We start from the raw sequence: 27,550 nt of genomic DNA on the forward strand, positions 1-27,550 counted from the left end.
ACAGTAAAAACATCCATATACAACGTAGCAATTTGGTCAATGGCCTACCGCACATTTCACAGCTATAACAGTAGCCACTTCTTCAGAGGCAAAGCATAGTAATATCAGAAGTTGTAACAATAGGTAATTAAAAACACCTGTGATATCAAACAGAAATTAGTCATTAGAGCAATAATCAAATAGCAAAATATGCAGAAAGTCACAACAAACTCGTATGTTGATACTCACAGTGTGTGGGCTACAGTTAATCTCCATATCTTAAATGCTCCAGGTGTCATTTCCATCTGGCCAGCCAGGTGCCAATCGATTGTGTCAATCATAATTGTTAATCAGTAGTAATCACTAGAAAAAACGATAAGGCATAAATATATAAACAACAGTAGCACTGAAAAAAAATCCTATGACCCCACCCTCCTACAAAGAGAGACTTTCTAGATCCATAAACTACAAGCATGTGTACCCCCAACGATTGCATCAATTACACATCTTTTCAGTAATTTCCTTCCACCAACCTCCCCCAAAGAGTACGGCACGATACATATCTAAACACACTTCATCGATCTGAGAATAATATAAATATATATGTATATAATGTACAACTGCCAATATTTCACATGAGATTGTTTTTTCTGCATGCATGCTCTGTATATATTCTTTTTGACTTTTGTACATGGTCAGGCATCCATTTCCGCTATCTAATCCAGCCACCTCCACTACACTAACCCGTTTCTTTGGATATTGGTTTATCTTATATGTCTATATACCCATCCACATCTGTAGCTGGTTTATCCTATATGTTTATGTACTTATCCAAATCTGTAGCTGAAATAAGAATATTCTAACATAGAAGAGAAAGACCATACTTTATATCTTGTATAATATTAAGATCTCTGTTCCTGTTTCAAACAAATCTTCTAATGCACTAAGAGTCTTATGAGCTTGTGTATTCCTTTACTTCAGTTCTGGTACAGCTCCACCTGTTCCTGCAGAAAGCATTTGGGGTGATCCTAGGAAAAACAAACTGGCAGTACCACACAGCAAAGTAATCTGATACCCACTAGGGTTGTTGTGCCATCATAACCTGCACAGTGCACTGGTGAAGGTCGGGTATCACTTAGACACTGCATCACACAGGTGAGCTCATGTCACCTGCCTGTAATCACTCTTAAAACCCTTCCATTCTCCATATCATAAACAGGAGTCACTAAGCCCAGCCTAACTTTCTTAAACAGGGAACTCTCTATGCACAGTCTGCCCAGAGATTGCTGGTACATAGTAATTTATTTATTTATTTATTTATTTATTTATTTATTGTATTTATAAAGCGCCAACATATTACGCAGCGCTGGACAATAAATAGGGATACATACAATATTTAGGGGTGACATACAGCAAAATGACAATACCTGAATACAAGAAAGACCAGAACATGCAGCACAGTATGAGTACCAGGTAATGCTTAGTCACTGGAGGGGAGCATGGAGATTAGGCAAGTTAGGTTCCCTCAGATGCATAGCATGGGTTCGCAGTAATGGAGGTGCATGATCAGGTAGGACACAAAAGGAGGAGGACCCTGCCCAAAGGCTTACAATCTAGAGGGAGAGGTAAGGACACGGAAGGTAGGGGACCAGAGTTCAGCTGTGGGTTTAGAGCACTTGTGAGGGGTAGTAGGCCAGAGTGAAAAGGTGAGTTTTGAGGGCTTTCTTGAAGATGTTGAAGGAGGGGGCTGCCCTAATGGGTGGAGGTAGGGAGTTCCATAGTGTTGGAGCAGCTCTTGAGAATTCCTGGAGGCGTGCATGGGACTGGGTGATGCGGGGGGCGGTTAGGTGAAGTTCATTGGAAGAGCGGAGTGATCGGCTAGGTGTGTACCTCTGAGTAAGATCGGAAATGTAGGTTGGACAGGTTTTGTGGACCGATTTGTAGGTCAGACACAGTATCTTGAATCTGATTCTGGACTGGATAGGAAGCCAGTGGAGGGATTCAAGGAGGGGATCCACCGTGGTGGAGCGATAGGAGCAGTGGATAATTCTGGCTGCCGCATTCATGATGGACTGCAGTGGGGCTGTTCGGGTCATAGGGAGACCAGACAACAGGGCATTGCAGTAGTAAAGGCGGGAAATTATGAGGGCATGGATGAGGAGTTTGGTGGTGGCAGAGGTCAGGAAAAGGCGAATCTTACAGATGTTACGAAGGTGGAAGTTGCAGGACTTTGTGAGGTTTTGGATGTGGGGAGTGAAGGAGAGTACGGAGTCCAGGTTGACACCCAGACAGCGGGCTTGAGAGATAGGGTGAATGGTAGTGTGGTTAACAGTGACATGCACATCTGGAAGGTTTATGGATGTCCGGGGTGGGAAGATCATAAATTCCGTTTTGTCTAGGTTTAGTTTCAGGAACCTAGCTGACATCCAGGAGGAGATGGCAGATAGGCAGGAGGAGACCTTGTCCATGGTAGTGGTGGATATGTCAGGGGTGTGGAGGTTGATCTGGGTGTCATCTGCATACAGATGATAATTAAAACCCATGGAGGAGATAACCTTTCCAATGGAGGATGTGTATAGGGTGAACAGTAGGGGGCCAAGGACTGAACCTTGGGGGACTCCCACCGAGAGGTGGTTGGGGGTGGACGAGGACTCATTGAAGGCGGTCGTGAAGGTGCAGTTGGAGAGGTAGGATGAAAGCCAGGACAGGGCGAGATCGTGAATGCCCATGGACTGGAGGGACTGGAGGAGTAGGGGATGATCTACTGTGTCAAACGCTGCTGAAAGGTCAAGGAGGAGGAGAATGGAGTATTTACCTTCAGCTTTAGCTAGGCAAGGTCATTGACCACTTTGGTGAGAGCAGTTTCGGTTGAGTGGGCAGGCCGAAATCCAGATTGCAGTGGGTCTAGCAGTGAGTTGGCATTGAGGAACTGGGTCAGGCGTTTGTGAACCAGACGCTCAAGAAGTTTTGAGGCAAAGGGGAGGAGGGAGATAGGACGGTAGTTGGAGGGTAGCGAGGGGTCGAGGGAGGGTTTCTTGAGCAGGGGTAGTACAGTGGCCTGCTTGAAGTCTGAGGGGAAGGTGCCTGTGGATAGGGAGAGTTTAAACAGGGTAGTGAGGACTGGGACCAGATCCGTGAAGTGAGGCTGAAATAGATCAGAAGGGATAGGGTCAAGGGGGGAGGTAGTGGTATGGGAAGACTGCAGTAGGTGGATGACTTCCTCGGTGGTAGTAGGAGTGAAGGAGGTGAGGGGAGGATAGGGTGGAGGAGGAGCTGGTTGGGAGGGGGTGGGAGGTGAAGATTTGAGATTGGATATTTCCTGGCGGATGGAGACAATTTTGTTGGTGAAGTGGGTGGCTAAATCTGAGGCAGAGAGGGAGGAAACGGAGGGTGGGGGGGGGGGGGGGGGTGGGTTTAAGCAGGGAGTTGAAAGTGGCAAAAAGACGCTGGGGGTTTGAAGCTTGTGCTCCAATGAGCTTGGTAAAGTATTCCTGCTTCGCATGAGCAAGGGCAGTGTGGAACTGCAGCAGGTTGTTCTTGTACTGTAGGAAATCCTGGTTAAGTCTAGTTTTCCTCCATTTCCGTTCAGTGGCGCGTGTTTTCCTCTGGAGGTTGTGAGTATGAGTAGTGCGCCAGGGCTGGGGGTTAGGGGGTCGGTTGCAGCGAAATATTGGTGGAGCAGCTTTCTCTAGGGCTGTTGAGAGAGTTTGGCGATACTGAGCTGCAACAAGATTAGGACAGGTTAGGGTGGGGAGAGTGGAGGAGAGGGCATGGAGGGGGTCAGCAAGGACGCTAGGGTTGAGCTTGCGTAGGTCTCGCTGCCATCGACCAGGTGGGTGGGCGGGTAGTTTGGAGGTGCCTTCTGTGAGGAGGTTGAAGGTGAGAAGGTGATGGTCTGAGGGTGGAAAGGGTGCGATGTCAAGGTCTGCAATGGTGGTGGATTTAGTGAATATAAGGTCGAGAGTGTGACCTGCAGTGTCTTCTTGCAACTCTCTTAGTTCTTTTAAACCTGAGGAGGGCAAGAAACAATAATTTGAACAAGGTAAATACTGCATAGTCTGTAACACAGAGGTGGCCACACTTTTTCAGCTTGAAAGCTACTTTCAAAATTATGAATTAAAAATGAACTAGCAGGTAGAATCTACCTGCTGATGCAAGTCACAACTGCAGCACATGCACAGCGGCAGTCCATCAGTGATTATAACAAGTCGCCAGTCAATTAGATTCATACCATATGGGCAGCACAGTGGCATAGTGGTTAGCACTCTCGCTTTGCAGAGCTGGATCCCCGGTTCAAATCACAGCCAGGTCACGTGTCTATGTGGGTTTCCTCTGGGCACTCTGGTTTCCTCCCACATCCAAAACCATACAGATAAGTTAATTGGCTTCCCCCTAAATTAGCCCTAGACTATGGGCTTGATTCACAAAAGCATGCTAACTGTTAGCACGCCAGGGAAAAGCTGCTTATCACGGGCAAAATGCCTCTTCGCGTGCTAATGCGTGCGTAATTAGGGATGCTCATTCGGATTCCGCGGAAATGCAATTTCCGAAATTCCGATCGGAAATTGCATTTCCGCATCGGAATGCGGAAATCGGTAATGTAAGTGCCGTAGGCGGATTTCCGCCGGAAATCGCGGAAATTTCAGCCGGAAATCGCGGAAATTCCACCCGACTTTAACATCGATTTTCTCAAAAACTATAAGGTCTTTTTGAAAACTTTTTTTGCATCTTGTTCACAAGATTCGGTTTAATAAACCCTGAAAATTTGGTGTTTCTAGGACTTAAGGGGGCTTTGTTATTAACCATTAAAGTCGGTGGATTTTTACTGTAATGTAAAATGCAGAAAATCTGCATCTGCCTATTTTCTGCATTTTATATTACAGTAAAAATCCGCCGACTTTAGCAGTTAGTAAGTCCTAGAAACACCAATTTTTTAGGGTTTATTAAACAGAATCTTCTGAACAAGATGCAAAAAAAAGTTTTCAAAAAGACCTTATAGTTTTTGAGAAAATCGATGTTAAAGTCGGGCGGAATTTTCGCGATTTCCGGCGGAAATTCCGCATTGGAATGCGGAAATTGGTAGCGGAAGGCGGAATCGGTAATCGGTACATGACGGAATGCGGATTTACCGCGGAATCGGAAATTGGCATTCCGACCATCCCTATGCGTAATAGTTTGCGCGCGTGAAGTTTTGCGCGTAAAGTTTTATGCACCCATTAAACCCTATGCGACTTTGCGCACGCACCGGACTTTGCACGCGAGTTTATTCCTCAAAACGGTGCTAACCTACTTAATGCAATGGTTATCACGCCCAAAAGTCTTTAGGCGTGCTAAGTAGGTTAGCACCGCTTTGTGAATCAAGCCCTATGATACATACAATACATGATACATACATAGACATATGACTATGGTAGGGACTAGATTTGAGCCCCTCTGAGGGACAGTTAGTTAGTGACAAGACAATATACTCTGTACATAACATGTAGGCGCTTTATAAACACTTAAATAAATAAATAAAAATAAATAAAATATCACAGAGTCCTGCTCAATCTGAACAGTGCTTGACCAGATACAGTCACAATATCATGCTTACAATATCATGCTCAGTGTCCAGCAAATCTGTTATCAGAGGTAGCGCATAATGGTTCTAAAAGTATGCCTCCCCACCTAGCTACATTATCATCTTCTACACTGCTGTGCAAAACTTCAGGACAGCCTATCACACTAAAGGTGCCCATACACTCGTCAGATTGGCAGCAGATAGATAAGAAATGCATCTGATGATCTATCTGATGCGTTTTTAGAACATTTTTTACCAGGATAGAATTCCAATAGATTTCAGTTTGAAATCGATCGAAATCGGCCGTCGATCGGTCGATTGGCCAACCGATTTGCAATCGATTGATCGATCGATCGATCGGGATCGATCGGTCGGCCAGAAAATCGGCTGAGTGTATGGGCTGCTTAAGTCAAAGAGACAAAGTGCTATGCGTACGTCACTCAGGATGGTGTGGGATCTACCCAGAATTCCTTTACAATCTACCAGTAGACCATGATCTACACAATGGGCATCCCTGCTTTAACCTATAGTAGGAGATGAAAGGAAACCATTAAGTAGTTCGTTTTGACTGTTTCATCTTGGTGTAGGAACTTTGGAATGTCACAGTGATGAGTATGGTGATTAGGTTAGATTCTATATTCAACAAAAAAATGGCGTGCATGAAAAAAGCGCGCCGTGAAAAAAGGGCCCAACTTATTAACGAATTTGGTGTCAGGTATTAACAAAATTTGCTACCGAGAACCATCGTTGTCAAGCTTTATTAACGATAATTACTGTTGCAAAAACAGACGATAAATAATAACGAATAAATATTAACGTTAAATGTTGATACTTTTTTTTATCAATACTGCTTAACCCAACCCTACCCTCACACAGAACCCTCCCCTGGTGTTGCCTAAAACTAACCACTAACCACTCCCCTAGTGATGCCTAACCCTAACCACCCCCGGTGGAGCCTAACCCTAACCACCCCCGGTGGTGCCTAACCCTAACCACCCCCCTGGTGGTGCCTAACCCTAACCACTCCCCCTGGTGGTGCCTAACACTAACCACTCCCTCTGCAGAAACACCCTTTTACATATATTACCTTTGAAAACATAAAATCTGTACTTATTAACAAAATAATATGACAAAAACTATACCATTGTAAACTTCTAAAATGATAACTACTTCAAAAACTATAATGTTGTAATGTTATTAACAAAAAAAATTTCTGGTCGCCCTGTTTACTGCTTTTTTCACCATATTAACGATAATTGCAATAAAGTCTATGGCGGCGCCTTTTTCGTCCACTCTCAGCCACCGCCCTTTTTCCTGCTGCCAAAAAATGTACTCTAACAAAAATCTGTTAAAAACTTGGTCCATTTTGATCAATCGGGAGTCAAAATATCAATTGAACTCTTTTGGGGAAAGACCATTCTTCTTAGAATTGATGTATGTAGCATCAAGCAGTACAAAGCTAGCACCAAAAGTGGCATGATCAATATCCGGCCAACGTATTCCGGATTATTGAATAGTGCAAGGCAATACCTTGGAAAACAATTGTTATCAGTCAGATGTTGGGCATCATGTGACAGCTGTTGTGAGGGCTAAAATTCTACTGATTTCTTTAACAGACACTCTTGGCTGAGATCAACAGATGCGTGGAGAACCAATGTACCGGGACTTAAGAGGCAGAGCAGCACAGAATCACAGTTCAAAGCCGAGTTCTCCCACTACTTTTCTCTCTTTTAAAAATAGCAAATTCCTATTTCAAATGGCATAGAATGTGACTAAGTCATGCAGTGCTGTATAAAAAAGATTCTTAGAGCACCTTTCAAGTAGCTCAGGAATCCGACTGACAAATAAATCAGATCCTGAGCAGATGAAATCCATAATCCACTCATCTTAGTTGCAAGTTGGCGTACATATCCATTTAAACAGGTGCTTTGAGCCAACGCTTCACTAAAAGACTCACTTTCCCAAGCAGAGATGAAATGATAATGTGAAAAGCATGTGCGCCTACATAGCATTCCATGTGCGCATTGTTATGCTGAGCAATAACACTACCGCTGAAGAAAGAGCTTTGTTATAAGTGTAAATATGAATATGGTTACTAAAAACCTATATCCACCAAGATAAACCACGTCTCATCCAAGTAAGCTGGATAAATAACTGCTCAGTAAGATGCACCTTTTAATTTAGCTTGTGGTCTGAATGAAGTTACCTTGTCAAAACTCGCAACCAACTAACTAACCCCAATCTGGTTTTTGATGGCCTTTTGGCACCCCATGCATGGGAGGTCTCTGCAGAAATCAGGTGGACAAGCACCCAAATGGGGACAGATGTGTGCTTGAGTGGATAGACTGATTAGACTCAATAGCCCTTAGTGAGTCAAACGAAGATCAACACGAAAAATCCACAGCACCACGTCAATGATGTATAGCTCTTTTATTGTTAAAATAACAAAGAGCTTGAGGTCCTTCGTCAAGCTGTGTCAGGCTCTCTCTGAAGTGTAACACAAATACTACCCTTTATATAGTGACCATAAGTACAAAATAACCAATCAGGATGCAGAGAGGACACGGAGGACCTGATGGGGAACTACAGAAAGCCACGTATGTTCTGTCCCCTATGACATAAATCCAACCGACCAATCATAGGGTGACATGAAAATTCTAAATTCCCCTTATCTCCTAACTCCAACTGTCCAGTAAGAGAGGACCTGATGGGGAACTGAAGTTCCTACCCATATGTGTCATGCTGAACGCCAAACAATTTCCTGAAAACGGCCCTGTTCCTCGCTGCCAAGATCACTAAGGGTCCGTGATGATGCATCTGTGATGTGAAACAATTGTTGACCAAGGGGTCTCTATGCTGGGTGCACCTGAATGGGGTGAAGTATTGCTTTTTATTGTCATATCTGCTGGAAATGTTTGCTGCCACGCAAAAATAAACACAGAGGTGTGCATTTTACTGGTGCTCACGTTTTTCTTGTTTTTTGATAGAAAATACTGGACTGTCCTTTTGAACGTGGAGGCACAGAGAAGTTGCAAGAGCTGTGTTTTCTGAATTATTAGCATTAGTTTTCCTACAAGGACTGATTGTGTGCACAAGTCGTTGCAATTGCTTAGAGTTTGTTGTCTGAAAACGTACGCGTTACCGTATGCGTAAAAGCGTTTGCACGTGTGTAAACACGTATGCGTAGTTCCCGCGATGAGGTGCCACATACAAACTACATAGCCATATGCATAAAGCGTGCACGCAAATATAATGCGTAAAAACGTAATTAGGCGTAAAAATATAAATGACAACACCGGTCGCTTGACACATAATGCGTAAAAATACCTGTCGCTCCCTTTCACATAAGCCCCGAAAGGTGCAAGTGAAATGGCTAGTGACACATATAGGTAAACTGGTGACTGAAAAATGGCATTCCTAAAAGGGTCAGATCAAAAAGGTAAAATCAAAAATCAATCCCCTTGTCTCCTCTGCATCCCAAATACATAAAAGAGACACACGTCACAATTATATTAGAAACTCTGGATATAAACCAACTACAACTTGCCCTAACTACACTTCAGAGAGAGCGTGACTCAGCTTGAGGAAGGACCTTGTCCGAAACAGCGTGTGTCACCGTTATGGCTAACTCTTTGTTATTTTAAAGCGGATTTGAGATGAAAAACTAACTATAACATGTGACTTGTCTATATATCTTATCTAAAGTTTAGATAGTTTACACAGCATTTCTAGCTGCAAACAGCTTCAAAAGTTTATGATTATTTATTCCTGTGATACAATGAGGGCAGCCATGTTCTGTTTGTCACATTGTCACAGGCTGAGGGCTGGAGATGCTATCAGCTTGCCTGTGTGTAACTTCATTCCCCAATCCTCCTCCCTCCTCCAAATCAATGGCTAGTAACCTCCTCCTCCTCCTGCCCAGACTGAGCTCCCTTAAGCGCCTGCTACCTGGGATTGAGTGCCAAGGCTCTCTGAAAAGCTGTGGGCGAGGCTTGTTTAGTTTATAGGGTGTTAGAGTATTCAAACAAAACAAAAAAAGTATTTGGCTTGAGGAATGCCCTATAAACTATAGGAAAGGAACACAATTATGCAATGACTAAAAGTTTATCACTTTAACAATAAAAGAGCTACACATCATTTACGTGGTGCTGTGGATTTTTCGTGTTGAGAGGTCTCTGCATTCGCCATTCTAGCCTGATCTATTGGGCTTTGGTGCATTTGGGGGACTGGCACATCTGCATTTTCCAAGCTGCGGATGCCCTCTGGGCGACCTGGTTGTAGGGCAACCTGCCTTCCCACCTCCACTCTGTGCGCCATAATGTTACAGTTGTAAATCAGGATGCATGGGGGCATGGCCATGGCATGCATGGACCACTTGGATCTCATTTAAGATCCTGAAATAGGACAAAAGTAACACCTGTTCCCCTGATGATGCCATTTCTCCACCGGCGAAACTAGTAGGCTTTTTGCATCAGCCTATAATCCACATATGTAGGGGTCTCTGCTACTTGATTGCCACTGTCTATTTATACTGATATGTATACTTGCCATCTGCCAGTCATCTAATCAGATCATTTGGACATTGTGCTAGACTAAGTATCCCTAACTATGTACTCTTTATGAGCTGCTTAGTGAGCCTAATATATGATGCATTGTTTTGTGTTATCATCTTGGCAAATAGTATAAGGAGCAAATCAGCATCATACAACTGCTTGCTGCATTGCGGTGTCACCAACTTTGACTAAAATAACAACAGACATGCAGAAGGTAATTTTGCCACTTTATTACTGCTGGCCTAGGATTAGAGTGCATGCAGCATACAGCTGGCTATCCACGTTTGACTCCAATTGGGTCCTTGCCTGGGATGTGGAGTCAGTACAAAAATCATCCACCTCCAACTCCTCAGTTTATGAAAACACCAACTCTGGCTCCAGGTACCCAAAATTGCTCCAACTTCTCAACTCCAACTACTGAGTCTAATACTTACCAGGGCTGTGGAGTTGGTACAAAAATCATCCAACCTCTGCTGCGACTCCTCAGTTTATGAAACCACCAACTCCGACTCCAACTCCAGGTACCCAAAAATTGCTCTGACTCCTCGACTCTGACTCCACAGCCCTGGTCCAAGCATAGATGAAATGATAATGTGAAAAGCATGTGCGGCTACTTCATAGCATTCCTTGTGCACATTGTTATGCTGAGCAATAAGGCTACCGCAGAAAAAAAGAGTTTTCTTTCAAGTGTAAACATGGATATAGCTGCAGAGAACGTACATCCACCAGGATAAGCCACGTATGATCCAAGTAAGCTGGATAAATAACTGCTCAGTAAGATGCAACTTTCAATTTAGCTTGCATTGTGAAGTTACCTTGTCAAAACTGGCAAGCAAGAAACTAACCCCGATCCGGTGTTTGATGGCCTTTTGGCATCTTTGAGTGTTCTTTGAGTGTATGTATTTATATATGTATGCATGTATGTGTATGTATGTACCCTAAAGGTCCATACCCACATCACAACCTTTTTGTGAAGGGAGATTTTTTTTCAGGGCAAAGTCAGTTTTCTTGATATTGTGTAACATTGCTTAACGTAAAATTATTAAACAATGTTTAATGACATGAGGCTAGGCTATTGCAACCGTCATGCCGAATCAGAGCAGTATCATCCACCAGGCAACCTAGGCAGGTGCCTGGTGTTCTCTCTCCACTTCAGATTACCAAAAGGGCCACAAGGGGGCACCAAATCTACCACCTTGCCTAGGGCCCTATTACAACTTAATCCATCTCTGCTCACTGATCCCCATTAACCTCCGTGTAGATTTTACAGCGGTAATTGTGAAGATGGATGGGAGAACGATTGTTGGCCGTCACTAATCCCTGATCCATCTTCACGTGCGTACTTAGCTTTAGTCTGAGTGTGTTAGTCAAACAGAGGATTGACAATGCAGAGCTATTTCGGCTTGCTGTTGGGTTTATATTAACAGCGGCCTCATAGAAACTTTCACTTCGGATGAGGGGGTCTTAGTCGGCTTTGCAGAAAATGATGTTTTGCTGTAGATAACAGCTACATGTGAGATTATGCTCCAGCTGCTATGTCTATAAGTATAGACTGACTTTGTCCTGCCTTGCTTACTTGTCACAGAGCAGACTGCTTCAGCATTCAGACAGATATAATGGATTAACAACCCGCACTATACTGATTTGCGGAAAGCTAAAACAAACTCGGTCCCATTTGAAAAATCACTTAGGCACAGTGTGTACATTTCTGGTATGTACTCTAGAAAGTGATGCTGCTCTTTGATCTGTGCGGAGACATTTTCTTGCTTTCTAATGCAAACAGCTTACGGCTATATATTTCACTGCATCAGTGCTATTAAACAGAGCATGTGAGTGAGTATATGGCTCTCGGGCATAAAGTAAGACCTTTGTCTGTAAGGCATAGAAAGCACGAAACTGTACAGGAGCTGGCACTCAAAATAAAGCGTAGGTATGTCGATCTCTGAACTCTACCCTCCTCTGGTCCTCCCTGAGCGTGTAATTGAAAAGGCTCTTTACACCTGGCTTTTTTGGTACCTCTCCCTCAATTCGGTATTCCTAACTGACCCTCTTTTTCTTCCTTTTAAAACCTTGTACACACATATGAGTACTGTCACCTGCAGAGATCAGGACTTGATCCCTTGAGAGCCGAATGCTGTACAGACACTTCATTAGCCTAGAGGCAAGAAACAAGTGTGTTGCTATGGAGCAGGGAGGAGGGATGGCACACGGTGCACAACGGAGTTGCTTCTAGCAGTGAGGGTGAGTAGGATAACAATGCACTCGAAGTTCGTCAGATATCAATATTTTACCACTTACCGAATACAGTACAGTATATCTACGCCCCTTAAGACTTCATATTAGCTCTAGGGGCATAGATATACATTCCCTGCTGTGATCGCCTGCCGTGTGCACGCTCCCGCGCACGTCCTGGTCGCCGCCCATTAGAACACTGATTGGTGAATCCCAAAGCCTGTAATAAATGATCACCGGTATCAGCAAGATGCTGGTGGTCATTCACAAAATCAAAATAAAAACACATACATATTACTTCCTGTATACTGTTCATGATATACAGGAATAAAGTGTGGGGACATCTTGTAGACAAAAAGTTAAACTACACATAAATACATTTAAAAAAAATCATATAGTTATTAATCCCTTCTACACCCTTACACCCCCATAGTTACCAAAATAAAAAAAAAAGTGACAGCGTTTAAAAAAAAAAAAAAAAACATAAATAGTTACCTTAACCACTTGCCGACCAGGGCTTTCTGCACTGATCGGTGCTGCGTGGGCTCTCCAGCCCGCAGCACCGATCAGGAGTGAGCCTTGGCGATCAGACTACCCCCCTTTTTTCCCCACTAGGGGGATGTCCAGCTGGGGGGGTCTGATCGCCGCCGGCTTGCTGCGCTTTGCGGGGGGGGGGGCTCTTCAAAGCCCCCCTCCGCAGCGTTTTCGGCGCTCCGTCCCTCTCCCTCCCCCTGTGAGCTGCGCAGGACGGATTTCCGTCCTGCGCATTGAAGGATAGGCTTCAGCCTATCATATGCCGGCGATCCTCGGCCAATCAGAGGCCGGGGATCGCCGATCTGCCTTACGGCGCTGCTGCGCAGCAGCGCCGTATGATGTAAACAGCGGGGATTTCTTCCCCGCCTGTTTACATTTTGCCGGCGAGCCGCGATCGGCGGCTCTCCGGCTGTTCAGGGAGACACCCTCCGTGAACTGACATGGAAAGGCCGCTCGATCGAGCGGCCGTTTCCATGGTAACCCGCAGACGACCAGTTTACGCCAATCGGCGTTAGCTGGTCGTCAAGAGGTTAAGGACTCAACTTTTTTAATATGTTTGTCATGTGGGTATATAACTGTTATTTTTGCAACTAAAGACTTGCAATTAGAGATATAGTATAAAAGAACACAAAATGGAGAAAATTCTTTATTTCCCCCAAAATAATTTTGGCACCATGCATTGTACTAGAGACATAATGTAAACGTTGTAATAACTGGGACAAATGGGTAATTAAAATGTGTGGGTTTTAACTACAGTCGCACATTTTATATATAATCGCTGAAAACTGAGGAATAATGATTTTTTTTCAATTGTTTTCCTATCATTCCCATTAAAATGCATATAAAATAAAATAATTCTAAGCAAAAAGTACCACCCAAGAATGCCCAATATGTGGTGAAAAAAACAATGTATAAATCATTTAGGTGTGGTATGTAGTGATAAAGTTATTAGTGATTGAATGGGAGGAGCGCTGAAATGTGAAAATTGCTCTGGTCCATAAGCACAACATGACCTGTAGTGGTCAAGTCTCTCTGCCATACTCTCCCTTATACCCTAATGCTAAGCTTCCTACAATAGCACCTAACCACTAACCCTAACTAATACTAACCTTCCATTAGCTTCTTAGGAAGGATGCCAGAGGTAATGGAAGATGCAGAGGGCAGTAAAAACACTGTGACAAACAGGGTTATAGGGTTAGAACCTCTGTCAATGTTGACATCTGTGTCTCCTTCGGGTTAGGATTTTTCTCACTTTCTACAGTGTCAGTGGGCAGAAAACCATGGGAAATCTCTAAAATTGGCATATCTGTAATATGGCAGATATTAAATCTAACCTTTCCAAAACCAACACCTAAAAATAAAGTTTTAGGGGGAGTTCCACATTAATCCTTTTCCCCACTGACCTTGCTAACAGTGATACTGCAATGGGCACAAATAGGAATATGGAGAGAGAGCCCCACACACTCAGAAGAGCTCCCAAACCAGAGGTTTCTGTAGAGAAGTCAGCCCTGGACTCCGACACTGCAAGCCTAACATGGGTAACAAATCATCATGTTTTAAAGTGGACCTGAACTCTTGCACAGGACAGAAGGAAAACAGAGAAATGCACCATGTATGTATTTATAGAGTTTAGCCTGTCTAATCCCCCCTCAGCTGTGACTAACCACAAGTTGTAATTTGATCCCTCAGCTGACTGCCCTGGCAGAGAGGTTTATTTGAAAGCACAGGATGCTAACAATATGTCTGCTTCCATGAAAGCAGGAAGTAGACACACTGCAGGTTTATTGGAATTGTATCAGTTGTAACAAAGAAATGTTTTTTCTGTAAAGGTTATTGTGCTGTTGCTTATCTTTTAGAGCAGAGAGGAAGTTCAGAGTTCAGGTCCACTTTAATTCTATATATTAAAAAATACATAGGTGGGGAATCAATGGGTCCTTCGGGTTACATTTCACAATGAAAATAACCTCCTTACTTTAATATCCTTGTTTTGTAACACACTGCAGTTTTATTTTGAATAGCTGTAATTTAAGATCAGGCTAGTAAAACTGCATCTTGGACAATTTGACTTAAAATAAAAAAGTCCCCTATTCAAAACAGTGATTAGATGAAGAGGTGACAGATAATATTCCCAGTGTAACCGGCCGCTGAACCTGTCCCTCCTGCCAGCAAATTGTGAAACTGGCGGCGGAGCAAAAATAAAACAGAGCTGTTTGTCAGCAAATTAGTATGAAATCTCTCATGTCCCTGAGAACTGGCTGTCAGGACAATGTTTGGTGTCTGTCTGCTAAAGTGAACAGCTCAGAGGGAATCTATAATGAAGCCAGACATGTGGCTGGCGCTCAGCTCAGACACTAATGCCAGGCCAAGCACAGCGGCAGAGCCATTCTATACAATCTCTGCAAAAATTCCTTGATCGGGTGATGTCAAATAGATCACAGTATTTGATCTGCAGTTGCTTCACCAGCAGCAGGAGTCGTTCTCGCAGAGTCTGCTGTTAATACCTTCATCCAGGCTGCTTCAGGCTACACGATCATAAAACATGTAACATTTGAAAGCTCTGATTACAAAGCTATCATAAGGTATATGAAGCAAACAGAGGCGCCAGAAGAGTAAACATAGCTAAAATGGTTAAAAATACAGAGGAGGCAGTGGTGGACTTACCTCCTCCAAGCAGACGCAAGTACGATTTTGAAAATCACAGACATTTTATTAACATACTCCCAAAAAGTTGTGCAATGCGTTTCACAGGCATAACCCTGCTTCATCAGGCAATATAGAAGGAGTAAATGGCTATGTAAGACTTGAATAATTTCAACCTAAACATTGGTACATTGATTAGTGAAAATGGTGATGTACAGTATTGTGAATACCTAGTTGGAGAGTGTGTGGTGGATGGGTAGTAAAGGGTAGTATAGGGTAATGAATATGTGGCGGTACAACAGTGAAGAGGGGCTGGTGGGGAGAGAGTCATGGGTAGAAAAGGGTAGTATTTAAAGGGTAGGTCTTTTTTGTCTATCAAAAGGTATGTTGGAAATGTGTATTAATGGAAATCTATGAAGACAGAAATATGGCAGCTGCCAGTGCTGGCTTGTTTTTTAAAGGTGTAAGCTTATCCACACTTCTCCATGCTTGCCAACTTAGTAAGTCATTGACCTGGAACAAGCATGCAGGTAAGGTGTCCTGTAACTTCATTAACTGTATCCTTGTTCCAGATCGGTAAATCATGCTGAAAGAGGAACTTTACTGGATGTAACTTAAAGGACCACAAAAATGTCTGCTTTGCTAATTCATGCAAATGTACTATCAACATAAAAAAACTCTGCTGAACCAGGACTTGATCTGGCAGTCAAGGCAATAGAGAGTAGTAGCCACTAGCCAGAGGTTAGAAACCCATAACCCTCCGGACTAAAAATATTTCATCCAAACCTATATAAAAGTTGATTATCAGGTCTGTCCAGCCTGCCAAGGTCTTCTTAGACAGAAATATAGGTAGAGCTTGAGAAAAGATCAGGAACTTAGTCAAAATAATTACTATCAAGAGGACACTTCTTTCTAACCTTGGGAAAAGACTTCCACTCCCTGCATGGAACCTTCTTACCAACTGTGGAAAATCAATCTCAAATAGGTTTGAAATAGAATGGTTATATTTACCCAGAAGTTTAACTGAATCCCACATTAAAGGGAAGGTATTCTCTGTTAGTTCCATAGATGGAAAACACAATGTTATGCTTGTTTGTTAGGGATCATTAAAACTTGATTTTTAAATTACATTTAAAACCGATTCCACCTGTACTGCTTATAGAAATTTGTAAACTGGGTGGAAGGATGGGGTTAATAAATCAGTCACCCTTCAGCAACCACTTGATACATGTATATAAGCTGGTGTTTAACCCACTGCTCCTCACCCCTATGAATTTTACTACAAACAAATCACCACCCGACACCTAATCCAACATGTTTCACCCCCATAAACTTCGGGGGCTTCGTCAGGGGAACATACAAAGTGCAGTAGTGCTATAGTGCATAAACAATCAGTTAGAAAGCATTCATAATGTTACAGTAATGTAGTATAGACTCACGGCTATATGTACAAGCTTGTACATATAGCTAATCTTGTACATATTGCTAATCTGATTGGGTGGATGGCACCCTCTTGAACAACTAGGTTTCAGATAGGTTGTAGTAAACTCTACCCACACTACTTGGCCAATCACAACGCTTTCGCACATTTCGGTTTGCAAATTTCTCTAAGCAGTACTGGTGGAATCGGTTTAAGTTACTGTGGTGATATATTGGGGTGCTGATGCTGTTAAGGATAATACAGTAATATATTTTCATTTTCCCATTTTTATGTCTGCTGTGTACTACTGTATCATATGGGATTGTATGTCAGCCAGTCTGGCTTTTGGAAGGTGTCACCTGTATAATGTCTGTATGTAGATTAAAACAGTCATTCAGGGCAGAGATCAAGGGAACTGCCACTGTCTTCATTGAATATACCAGTCACCTTCAATAGGCAATGGAACCTGGACAGTAATTAGGAACTGTCTACCTAGCCACTAGGAAGGAAACACTTAGACATTTACCCGACCAGGTTGAAGCCCACACAGGCGTTCGGCTACCTCTTAGTCTGAATAGTGGGCTGGAAGTGGAATTGCTTTGAAATCTGTAAGTGTAAACAGGATACTTGTTGTTCTCAGGATACAATCTTACCGGTGAAATCGGCAACCTTCAAAAAGCTGAAACAGGAACCCTTTGAAGTTCGCATATCACAAGAAGATTATGACAAGCGTTCGGTGATGTTACAAACGGAGAAATTGCATTAGTTCCTGGGGGCTGGACATTAAATGCCCCAGGGGACACTTCAGACTATTTAAGGTGGTCCAGAACAGTCACAGGTATCTTCTCCCGAGAGTAGCTCATCGCTAGAGATGATCCCGAGGAAATCGGTAAATCCGCGTCTCTCCACGGTTGGACATTTGCGATGGTAAAAGTTCACTTTACGTTTATCCCATTTTTATTTTTGCAACTTGTCTCATGTGTATCTTTGTAAACTCTTAATTTTGCAACTTTTTATCTTGTTTTTTGTAATCTTTTGTATATACTTCTGCTGTACTAAACTAACACTCATAGCCTAGAGGAGACTGCAGTGTAGCTGTGTATAAGTCCATGCCTAATTGTATGCTTGAGCAACACTACCATATGAAATTGTAATTGCATTGTGTGTATGGGGCACTTCTGCGCTCGACAGCAGAGTGGGAGTGGCTAACAGTATTGTTCGGAACGACTGTTAGTGGTTTTGCTGCACGACAGTGTAACTTGCATTACAAATCAGTGCCTGATTGTGCTGTGTTACTGTACAACTGTACTGTGTGTGTGGGTGCGTGGCGTTCCCGTATTCGGCCTAAGCGCAAAGCTGACCCGAATACGAAAACGCAGATTGCGTGTTGAGCACTCGACAGCTAAGTTGACGTGTCTAGCAACCGCTAGTGGTGGCAGTAAGAAGCTTTTTAGGGGTCACAGCCTTGTTTGTGGCTTGAATAAGGCTGTCCCCCGCTTGATCTGGTCAAACCCACAGTCAGGAACCGTATACGCAGGTGTGCCGTGGGCCGGTTCCTGACAGTTACGTTTTAATGGTCTCTCACAAACAAGCATAGCATTGTGTTTTCTATTTAAATATCATCAGTACTGTGTTTAGTTTAGTTCCATGGAAGGTCAGGGGAAGTATATAAAAATATACAGTATATGTAGGTCTGAGATCATCGGGAAAGTGTCAGGAGGAACAATGTAAGAAGAAACGTAACTGGCTCGGACATCAACATTAAAGCATTATCAGCATATATTTTATTTCATACTCTAGTTAGCATCCTTTCATATCTCTGTTCTGCCTAATGGCCATCGCAAAGGTTTGACTCCCATGGCAAACAAAAGTAGTGAGAAGGGACATCTTTGCTTGATCAAGGATAAAGCAGCCAATACTGTAATTATCAGTGAACTTTCCTCATTTCAGAATATGGAATCTGCATGATACAGGAACAAGAATATGCCCAATTTTTTGCATACAAAGCTGCTGAGAAACCACCTGGACTTTTGAAGTTTTGATTGACTTTATCACCCCAGACAAATCTTCTTTTGATCATAGTCTGTTCCTCCAGCTGTTCTGGCTGCAGTCTAGGCAGAGGAAGGGAATCCAATCATTGCTGTATCTTCTCAGGGTGGGTATTTGGAATACAACTGCTTGTAAAAAAGTTCAGAAGTCTACGATACCTTCCCTCCCTATTTTGCAATCTGTAAATGTGCTATTTTATCAGCAAAGCACAACCTCCCAACAAACATAGGACTTTAATAATAACAATAATTCCTATATTTGTACATCCCTTTTCTCCTGACAAAATCAAAGAGCTTGCGAGACAGCCACTAGAGGGCAATCAGTAGGCAGTAGCAGTGTTAGGGAGTCTTGCCCAAGAACACCTTACTGAATAGGTGCTGGCTCAGTGAATAGGAAGAGCCAAGATTTGAATCCAGTCCCTATAAAGAGCCATTATTTTTCTATTTCATAATTTTTTCTTCATAGTTGTCAGTGTAATTCTGCTTCCTATAACTGGCATGACAGAAGCACAAAGGTTTATAATATACCAAAGAGGAGTAAATGCCTGAGTTTATGTGGGGTTTAATGACATATATACCACAATATTGAAGAACACATGGCTTGGAGGGGGTTGGAGGGAGCAACATAGCTATACTAGAAGAAGTACATGGCTATACAGGGGGCATAGCCATGCTAGTATTATACTCACTTCTCCCATGCTCTGGTCCAGCATATTAGGAATCCACGCTGTGCTTTCCTCCTGATCGTCCTCGGAGATTGCACAGCTGCTGCACTCTGAACCAGAAAACCAACTGAATTGCTGAAGTTGTTCTTAAAAGACAGATATGACAGGCTCACTTGAGGGTTGGCCTAGGAATGAGCCTGGGGACTTTTATTTGATACTTTGTAATTCCATCATAGTTATGTCTATCAATCAATGTGAACTGTGATTTGAGTGTTAAGTCCTTATTTCATTATTTTGCTTTTGCTGGCAAAATGCATGACATAACATCTGGTGTGCATGAACCCTTAAATCATTGAAATATACATCCTGACCTCCAAGACAGAAAGTCACTAGATAATGCTAAAAAGTGCACACTTGTTAGCTCCAGAAATGACCCTATATAAGTACATAAGTGCATGTTAGACACATTATTATTACTGTATATACTTATGTATAAGCTGTCCCGTGTATAGGCCAACCCCCAACTCTTGCCCTTGGAAATAATTTTGACCCACGGATTAGCCGACCCCCTAATGTCTCCCCTTAGTGTCCTCATGTATGTAGGGCACAGTGCCTCCCCCTATATGTGAAGACGGAGGCACCACGCTCACTTTGATAATGGATCAGCTGCTCCTGTTCCACTGCCTGAAGAAGTGGTCTGCGTCTCACGAAACATGTCACAATTATGGAAGTACATTATTAAAGAATACTTTTGAAACGTTGTTGAATCTTCTATCGAGAGGTGAGTACCTCTTCCCTTATTTTTAATTTGAACATTGTTTTATCCTTTTGGTGCCTCAGTGTTTCTGATCTAATTTTGTTGTGCCCCTTTTTGCCCATTTAAGGACCACTATCGCGAAAATTGTAAAATATAACATACAAGTAAATGCTTACAAATAGGAAGTACATTCTTCCAGAGTAAAATGAACCATACATTACTTTTCTCCTATGTTGCTGTCACTTACTGTAGGTAGTAGAAATCTGACAGAACCAACAGGTTTTGGACCAGCCCATCTCCTCATGGGGGATTCTCATGGTTTTGTTTATTTTCAAAAAGAACTTATTGAATGGCAGTTGCTTTTTCCAACTGTTAAAAAAGTGAGTAGCGACCAAGGAAACTGGCCAGCATCATTATAAATCCTTTTTAGGGAATGCCTTTATAAAGAATAAAACCCTTGCTGAGAGTCCCCCATGAAGAGATGGACTAGTCCAAAACCTGTCGGTTCTGTCAGATTTCTACTACCTACTCTAAGTGACAGCAACATGATAAAGCATAAGAGAGTTAAAGGACCACTATAGCGAAAAATTGTAAAATTTTAAATACGTGTACACATATTTGAAGTATGTTTCTTCCAGAGTAAAATGAGCCATAAATTACTTTGCTCCTATGAGCAAAGTAATTTATGGCTCATTTTACTCTGGAAGAAACATACTTCAAATATGTGTACACGTATTTAAAATTTTACAATTTTTTCGCTATAGTGGTCCTTTAACTCTCTTATGCTTTATCATCTACTGTGCAGTCATTATGCCCCTCCCCCAAGCTTTCCAGTGCAAGTAATATAACCTCCCGATGCTTGTTTTGCCTTCCTTCTGTAGCTATTATGCTCCCCCAGAGGGCGTATTTGGAAAAATTGCTGTACACTGCCTGTGTTTCGTAAATATGGCCCAGTATTGTAGTAAAACTCATGTAAAATTTTGGGATCAATTAGAGGCAAATGTTTGGAGCATCAGATGCAGAACCTGTAAGTAACTGAGAGGAGCGTCAGAACATTGGGATGGGGGATTTGGCTGGATGGCAGCATCAGGGCCCATTCTGACTCTCAGGGTACCTGCACATACTGTAACAAGCTCAATAGGGGTAAAGAAGCACCCAGGTATGGATAAAACTAAGTTGTAAACAATAATAAAATCGAAAGAATGGGTGAGGTGGCTTACCGCAAAGATGACAGTCATAAGACAAAATCGTTTATTTAGCACAGGCATCGCATTTCACGGGCTGCAAGCCCGCTTCCTCAGGCCAGAAAAAGTGGCAGCATGTGGGAACCAATTAGCATCAAGTGCCTTGCACACACACCTGTGAGAGGGTCTGTTCTGGCCTCACATGGTTAAAACCAATGTGACAGGCAGCTTTTTTTTTTTTTAACAAATCAATTTTTATTTTGAAAAATAACAGGCAAAGACAGATACAGTGAAAGAACACTGAGCTCCCACACAGGCAAATATAGCATAATTACATTATCATCACATTGGGTATTACCATCACAAGTAGGAAAAGAAGTAGTGTTATCATAAGCAATTCCAGAGAGAGTTCCTACAATCCCATGCAAGGTGTTGATTATGGTTTCCAAAGTACACATAATTCATTCATGTATGTCAGGATTAATCTATTTTAAGGACGTGCTGATGAACACATAAATGACAGGCAGCTTTTTACTACTAAGGATAGCGAAGACATCCAGTCTGGCTTGCACACCCCGAATGGAGTTGGGTTGAACACCTACTTCAAGCTTTTGGTTTCCCCCCAGCAACATACCTTTGTGAGTAGCCCTTCTATATTGTTATATTTCATCCAACATCAATCAAACATGCTGTGCTATCTTGGCTCCCATGTTTGTTTTCTGTGTCTTTTTTCCTTCAGGCCCTAAGTGTCAGACACATCTTCAGCTTCTCTTGGGTTTCAGCAACATCAGCAATTTCCCCTAGAGACAGACAGGAGAAATACAGACTAACAGCTTGTACAATTAGCTAGCTGACTTGGGGTTGATTCACTTTATAGGATGAGATTCCCACACTTTGGTCCAATAGGTTGCCTGTCAAGTGACAGGCAGCCTATTGGGCCAATCAAAGTGCGGGAATCTCGTTCTACAAATTCACTGTACCTGACAGGATCCAGAGTGGGACAGTTGGAGCAGCTTTTAGTTTTGGGGTAGTGCGAGTAAGTTAGTAGTGCACGCTACAGCAGTAGTGTGCACTACTTTGACAATTTTAATTGCAATACCACACTAAGCTGCGAAACTTGAGCAGTGTATCTTAGTGAATCAACCCCTACTGATTTGTCTGTTGGCCAGATCTAGCCATCAAAAGAGCCACATCTGGCTCCTGAGCCATAGGTTCCCTACCCCTGCTTTAGGGTGAGCAGTAGAGCATTGTACCGTGTTAGCCATCAGTAAAAGCAAGAAGTTTTGTACCAGGATGATATCATTGATTGGCTAACTTAGAAGGAAAGCAGTAAGCTTTCGGGTATGAATCCTTCGTCAGACTGATTCCTGTAATCTAATTTAGCCAATAAATGGTATCATCTTGATTCAAAATGTCTTGCTTTTCCTTTAGGGTGTCAAGACACACTATCCATCCACATACTGTAACAAGCACTATTGACCTAGTGCTGTGTGAGCTGACCTACTCCATATCATTTGTACCTTGTTCCTGTAGGGTCAGTGGCGTAGCTAAGGATCTGTGGGCCCCCGATACAAGTTTTACAATGGGGCCCCCCAAGCACTCTATACATAACAGTTGATACGGCGCACCAAAACCTGCCAATGGCAACTACAGTGTCAGAGGTGCAATAAGGGGATGAGAACAGTTTGATAATGATTACCACTATTCAAAGTATCTATAGAAGTGAGTATTATGAGCACAGGACCAATAGGAAGCTAATACAGTAGTTGAGTGAGGGCCCCTCGGGGCCCCTCTGGCCCAAGGGGCCCAATGTGGTCGCAACCTCTGAAACCCCTATTGCTATGCCCCTGTGTAGGGTCATGAATCAAACTGAACTCAGGATATGAGAGATATTGTGAGAAATTTTAAAAATGGCAGACACAAATGCATTATACTATTGCACAGAATAGCAGCAGATACAATACGAGGAGGTCACAGGCAGGGCATGCTTTCACTAATGACCTTTTAGTATGTCTGAGTTCTTCCACCACTGGAGAGATTAAGAATAGGACCCTGGCTGACATCACAGACATCACAGGAGGAGTGGAGGTGTCAAAAGTCCACTCAGACATCACATCACTTGAACAACAGTCCAACTCAGATACGGCTCAGGCCTAACAATGGCTCAGCTGACCTCTGGGCTAAATAAAGCTACACTATCTGCACGGCAATGTTTCTTGACAAGCAATCTTATCCGAAGTCAGCAAGCTGCCGCATGGCATAAAATCAAACAGGGCTATCTGGCTGTAATAGGACTCATGAAGTGTGATTTGGATGTGAAAGAGGAAGAAAGAGGTTTGTGGGAGACCCTTATAAGTCATCCTGCTGGGTAATGGCAGGGTCCCAAGAATGTCAGCTTGGACTATGCACTCAGTTATGGAAAACAGAGAGAGGGTCAAGTGCACAGGATGAGTTCACTGTGTTCAATATGGGGAGGGAGTCAGGCGCGGAGCTAGGGGGGGTCGGGGTAGGTCAAGTGCCCCCGGGCGCCGGGTCCCTAAGGGCGCCCAGCTGAGCTGATTTTTTTTTTTCTGCGGAGGGGAGCAGCGCAGAGAAGAGAAGAGGGAGAGCTATGCGGACGGTGGAGAAGGGGGCCATCTCCCCCCCTTCTCTCACCTTAGGGCTCTCCCTCCCTCCATCGCTGTCCCCTCCGTTATTGTCCGGGTGCTGGCGCAGCGGGCGGGACTCGTCTCCGTCTCGCTCCAGCGCCGGCCGGAAGTTCGGATCCCGCAGCCGCTGCTCTGGTCTGGACTAGACCAGAGTAGCGGCAGATCCATCCGCGCTGCGACGAGACGGAGGTAAGTTCCACCCGCCGCTGCCAGCACCCGGACATTAATGGAGGGGACAGCGAGGGAGAGAGAGCAGCTCTCCCTCTTCTCTGCGCTGCTCCCCTCCTGCTGGGGAGGCAGGGAGGGGGACACCTGGCTACCTACTCTGGGCATATATACCCCTGGCTACATCTACTGGGCATATATACCCCCTGGCTACATCTACTGGGCATATATACCCCTGGCTACATCTACTGGGCATATATACCCCTGGCTACATCTACTGGGCACATATACCCCTGGCTACATCTACTGGGCATATATACCCCTGGCTATATCTACTGGGCATATATACCCCTGGCTACATCTACTGGGCATATATACCCCTGGCTACATCTACTGGGCATATATACCCCCTGGCTACATCTACTGGGCATATATACCCCCTGGCTACATATACTGGGCATATATACCCCTGGCTACATCTACTGGGCATATATACCCCCTGGCTACATCTACTGGGCATATATACCCCCTGGCTACATCTACTGGGCATATATACCCCCTGGCTACATATACTGGGCATATATACCCCCTGGCTACATATACTGGGCATATATACCCCCTGGCTACATGGACTGGGCATATATACCCCCTGGCTACATATACTGGGCATATATACCCCTGGCTACATATACTGGGCATATATACCCCCTGGCTACATATACTGGGCATATATACCCCCTGGCTACATATACTGGGCATATATACCCCTGGCTACATATACTGGGCATATATACCCCCTGGCTACATGGACTGGGCATATATACCCCCTGGCTACATATACTGGGCATATATACCCCTGGCTACCTACTCTGGGCATATATACCCCTGGCTACATATACTGGGCATATATACCCCCTGGCTACATATACTGGGCATATATACCCCCTGGCTACATATACTGGGCATATATACCCCCTGGCTACATATACTGGGCATATATACCCCCTGGCTACATGGACTGGGCATATATACCCCTGGCTACATATAAAGGGCACATATACGCCTGACTATATATACTGGGCACATATTATTCTCCTGGCTACATATACTGGGCATATATACCCCTGGCTACATATACTGGGCACATATACCTCTGGCTACATATACTGGGCACACATATCCCTGCCTACATATACTGGGCACATATACCCCTGGCTACCTGTTCTGTGGACATCTCTACCCCTGGCTACCTGTTCTGGGGACATCTATACCGCTGGCCACCTATTCTGGGGACATCTATACCGCTGGCCACCTATTCTGGGGACATCTATACTGCTGGCCACCTATTCTGGGGACAACTATAGACCTGGGGCTACCTATTTTTGGGGAACCACGTCAGATTGAGTGTATTTTGGAGAACTGCTGCCAGGTGAGAGGTGTCTACCATATTAAGGGGGCATTCTACCTATTTATGTGAAATGCTGTCTATTTATGTGACTCATGACTGCTGAATTTGTCTTGTTGGGGGCCTCATGGTTACTGAATTTGTCTTGTTGGGGGCCTCATGATTTGTTGGGGGCCTCAAGATCGCTGAATTTGTCTTGTTGGGGGCCTCATGATTGCTGAATTTGTCTTGTTGGGGGCCTCATGATTGCTAAATTTGTCTTGTTGGGGGCCTCATGATTGCTGAGTTGGTTATGTTGGGGGTCTCATGATTGCTGAATTTGTCTTGATGGGGGGGGCTCATGATTGCTGAATTTGTCTTGGAACATGCTGGAAGGTACATACTGAGGGAGGGTGGGTGAGCGTGAGCCTGCTAACCTCCATATACATTTGGCTCCACCCATAACCACGCCCACATTTATTATGTGACCACGCCCCTTTTTGGCGCGCTTGACTTTGGGGGGCGCATTAATAGTCTTTGTCCCCGGGCGCTGAAAACCCTAGCTACGCCTCTGGAGGGAGTACCTTAACAAATGTGTTCAATAAGCAGTGAAATACACATTGATAATAATCTAGTAACTTGTAGCATATTCTAGTAACTTGTATTGTTGTGGTCTGGCTCAGTGGCATAACTACAGAGTCATGGGACCCAGGGCAAATTTTACACTTCCTCCTATCTCCCCCAGCACTGTATAATAATAATAACAATTATTATGAATCTAAACAATTAATATAGCAATATACATATAGATATTACGGCCTATGAGATTAATTCTCACAGGCCGTAATGAGAATTACAGCTATTGTGAAACCCAGTTACCAATTTGGTAGCCGGCAATAACCGGAGCTCAAATTAACAAAAAGACAAAGCAATGGCCGGGGCCTGAATTGTGTGTGTGTGTGTGTGTGTGTGTGTGTGTGTGTGTGTGTGTGTGTGTGTGTGTGTGTGTGTGTGTGTTTGTGTGTGTGTGTGTGTGTGTGTGTGTGTGTAGTATTTAGCACTGGGTAGGAATTTGGCTGCAGCAGGGTGAGCCATCTTTTGGCTTCTACCTGTGCTCAAATTGGCCCATGCCATTTTGGATTGTATGCCAAAACCAGCTCTCTAAGGATAGAAACTGTATGATAGAGGAGTCGGCAGAGGAAAAGGAATGGCTTGTTAATGATAACCACTATTCAAATCATTTGTAAAATGAACATTACCATTACATCACCAATAAAGAGCTAATGCAGTGATGGAATATGTGGGCCCTGGGGTGGTTACAATCTCTAAATCCCTTGTTACTATAGCACTGATCTGCCTACTGGACAAGTGTTTACAGTGGTGTGTTTCTCTTCCTGGTGGTAACATATCTTTAGCAATTGTCAGTCTTTTACATATATGACTATACGTATGGATGTTATTTTTTTTTTTTTTTTTTTTTTTCTTTTTCAATATTTTTTATTGGAAACGTACGTACGTATGGATGTTATTGCTGCAAGGGATATCAATCTACTGATTCCTACCAGTCATTTTCTAGCACCATTGTGCTTTATGCTTGATTGATTCCAACAACCAATATACTGCTATAGCCAAGTTTCCTTGGTGTGACTACTGGGATATGTAGTGTGAGCTCATTATTTTGGTCTGGCAACCGCATAAGGATGACTAACTACTGTGATTCAATGCAAGTTTATTAACTGTGCTGCAACATCGCACAAAAACAGGGATCTCTGAGCCAATTG

The 27,550-nt window shown here is 43.4% G+C and overlaps 1 long non-coding RNA gene across 1 annotated transcript in view; it reads right to left on the reverse strand.

Moving 5' to 3' along the window:
- Positions 1–234: 234 nt before the first annotated feature.
- The window catches only part of LOC137532583 (uncharacterized), a 180,910-nt gene continuing 153,594 nt past the window's right edge, over positions 235–27,550 (reverse strand). The window contains exon 3 of the long non-coding RNA XR_011023956.1: positions 235–342. This is a non-coding gene — a long non-coding RNA (uncharacterized lncRNA). The remainder of the gene's footprint in view (positions 343–27,550) is intronic.

This window comes from Hyperolius riggenbachi, chromosome 9 (assembly GCF_040937935.1).
Source record: "Hyperolius riggenbachi isolate aHypRig1 chromosome 9, aHypRig1.pri, whole genome shotgun sequence".
NCBI lineage: Eukaryota > Metazoa > Chordata > Amphibia > Anura > Hyperoliidae > Hyperolius > Hyperolius riggenbachi.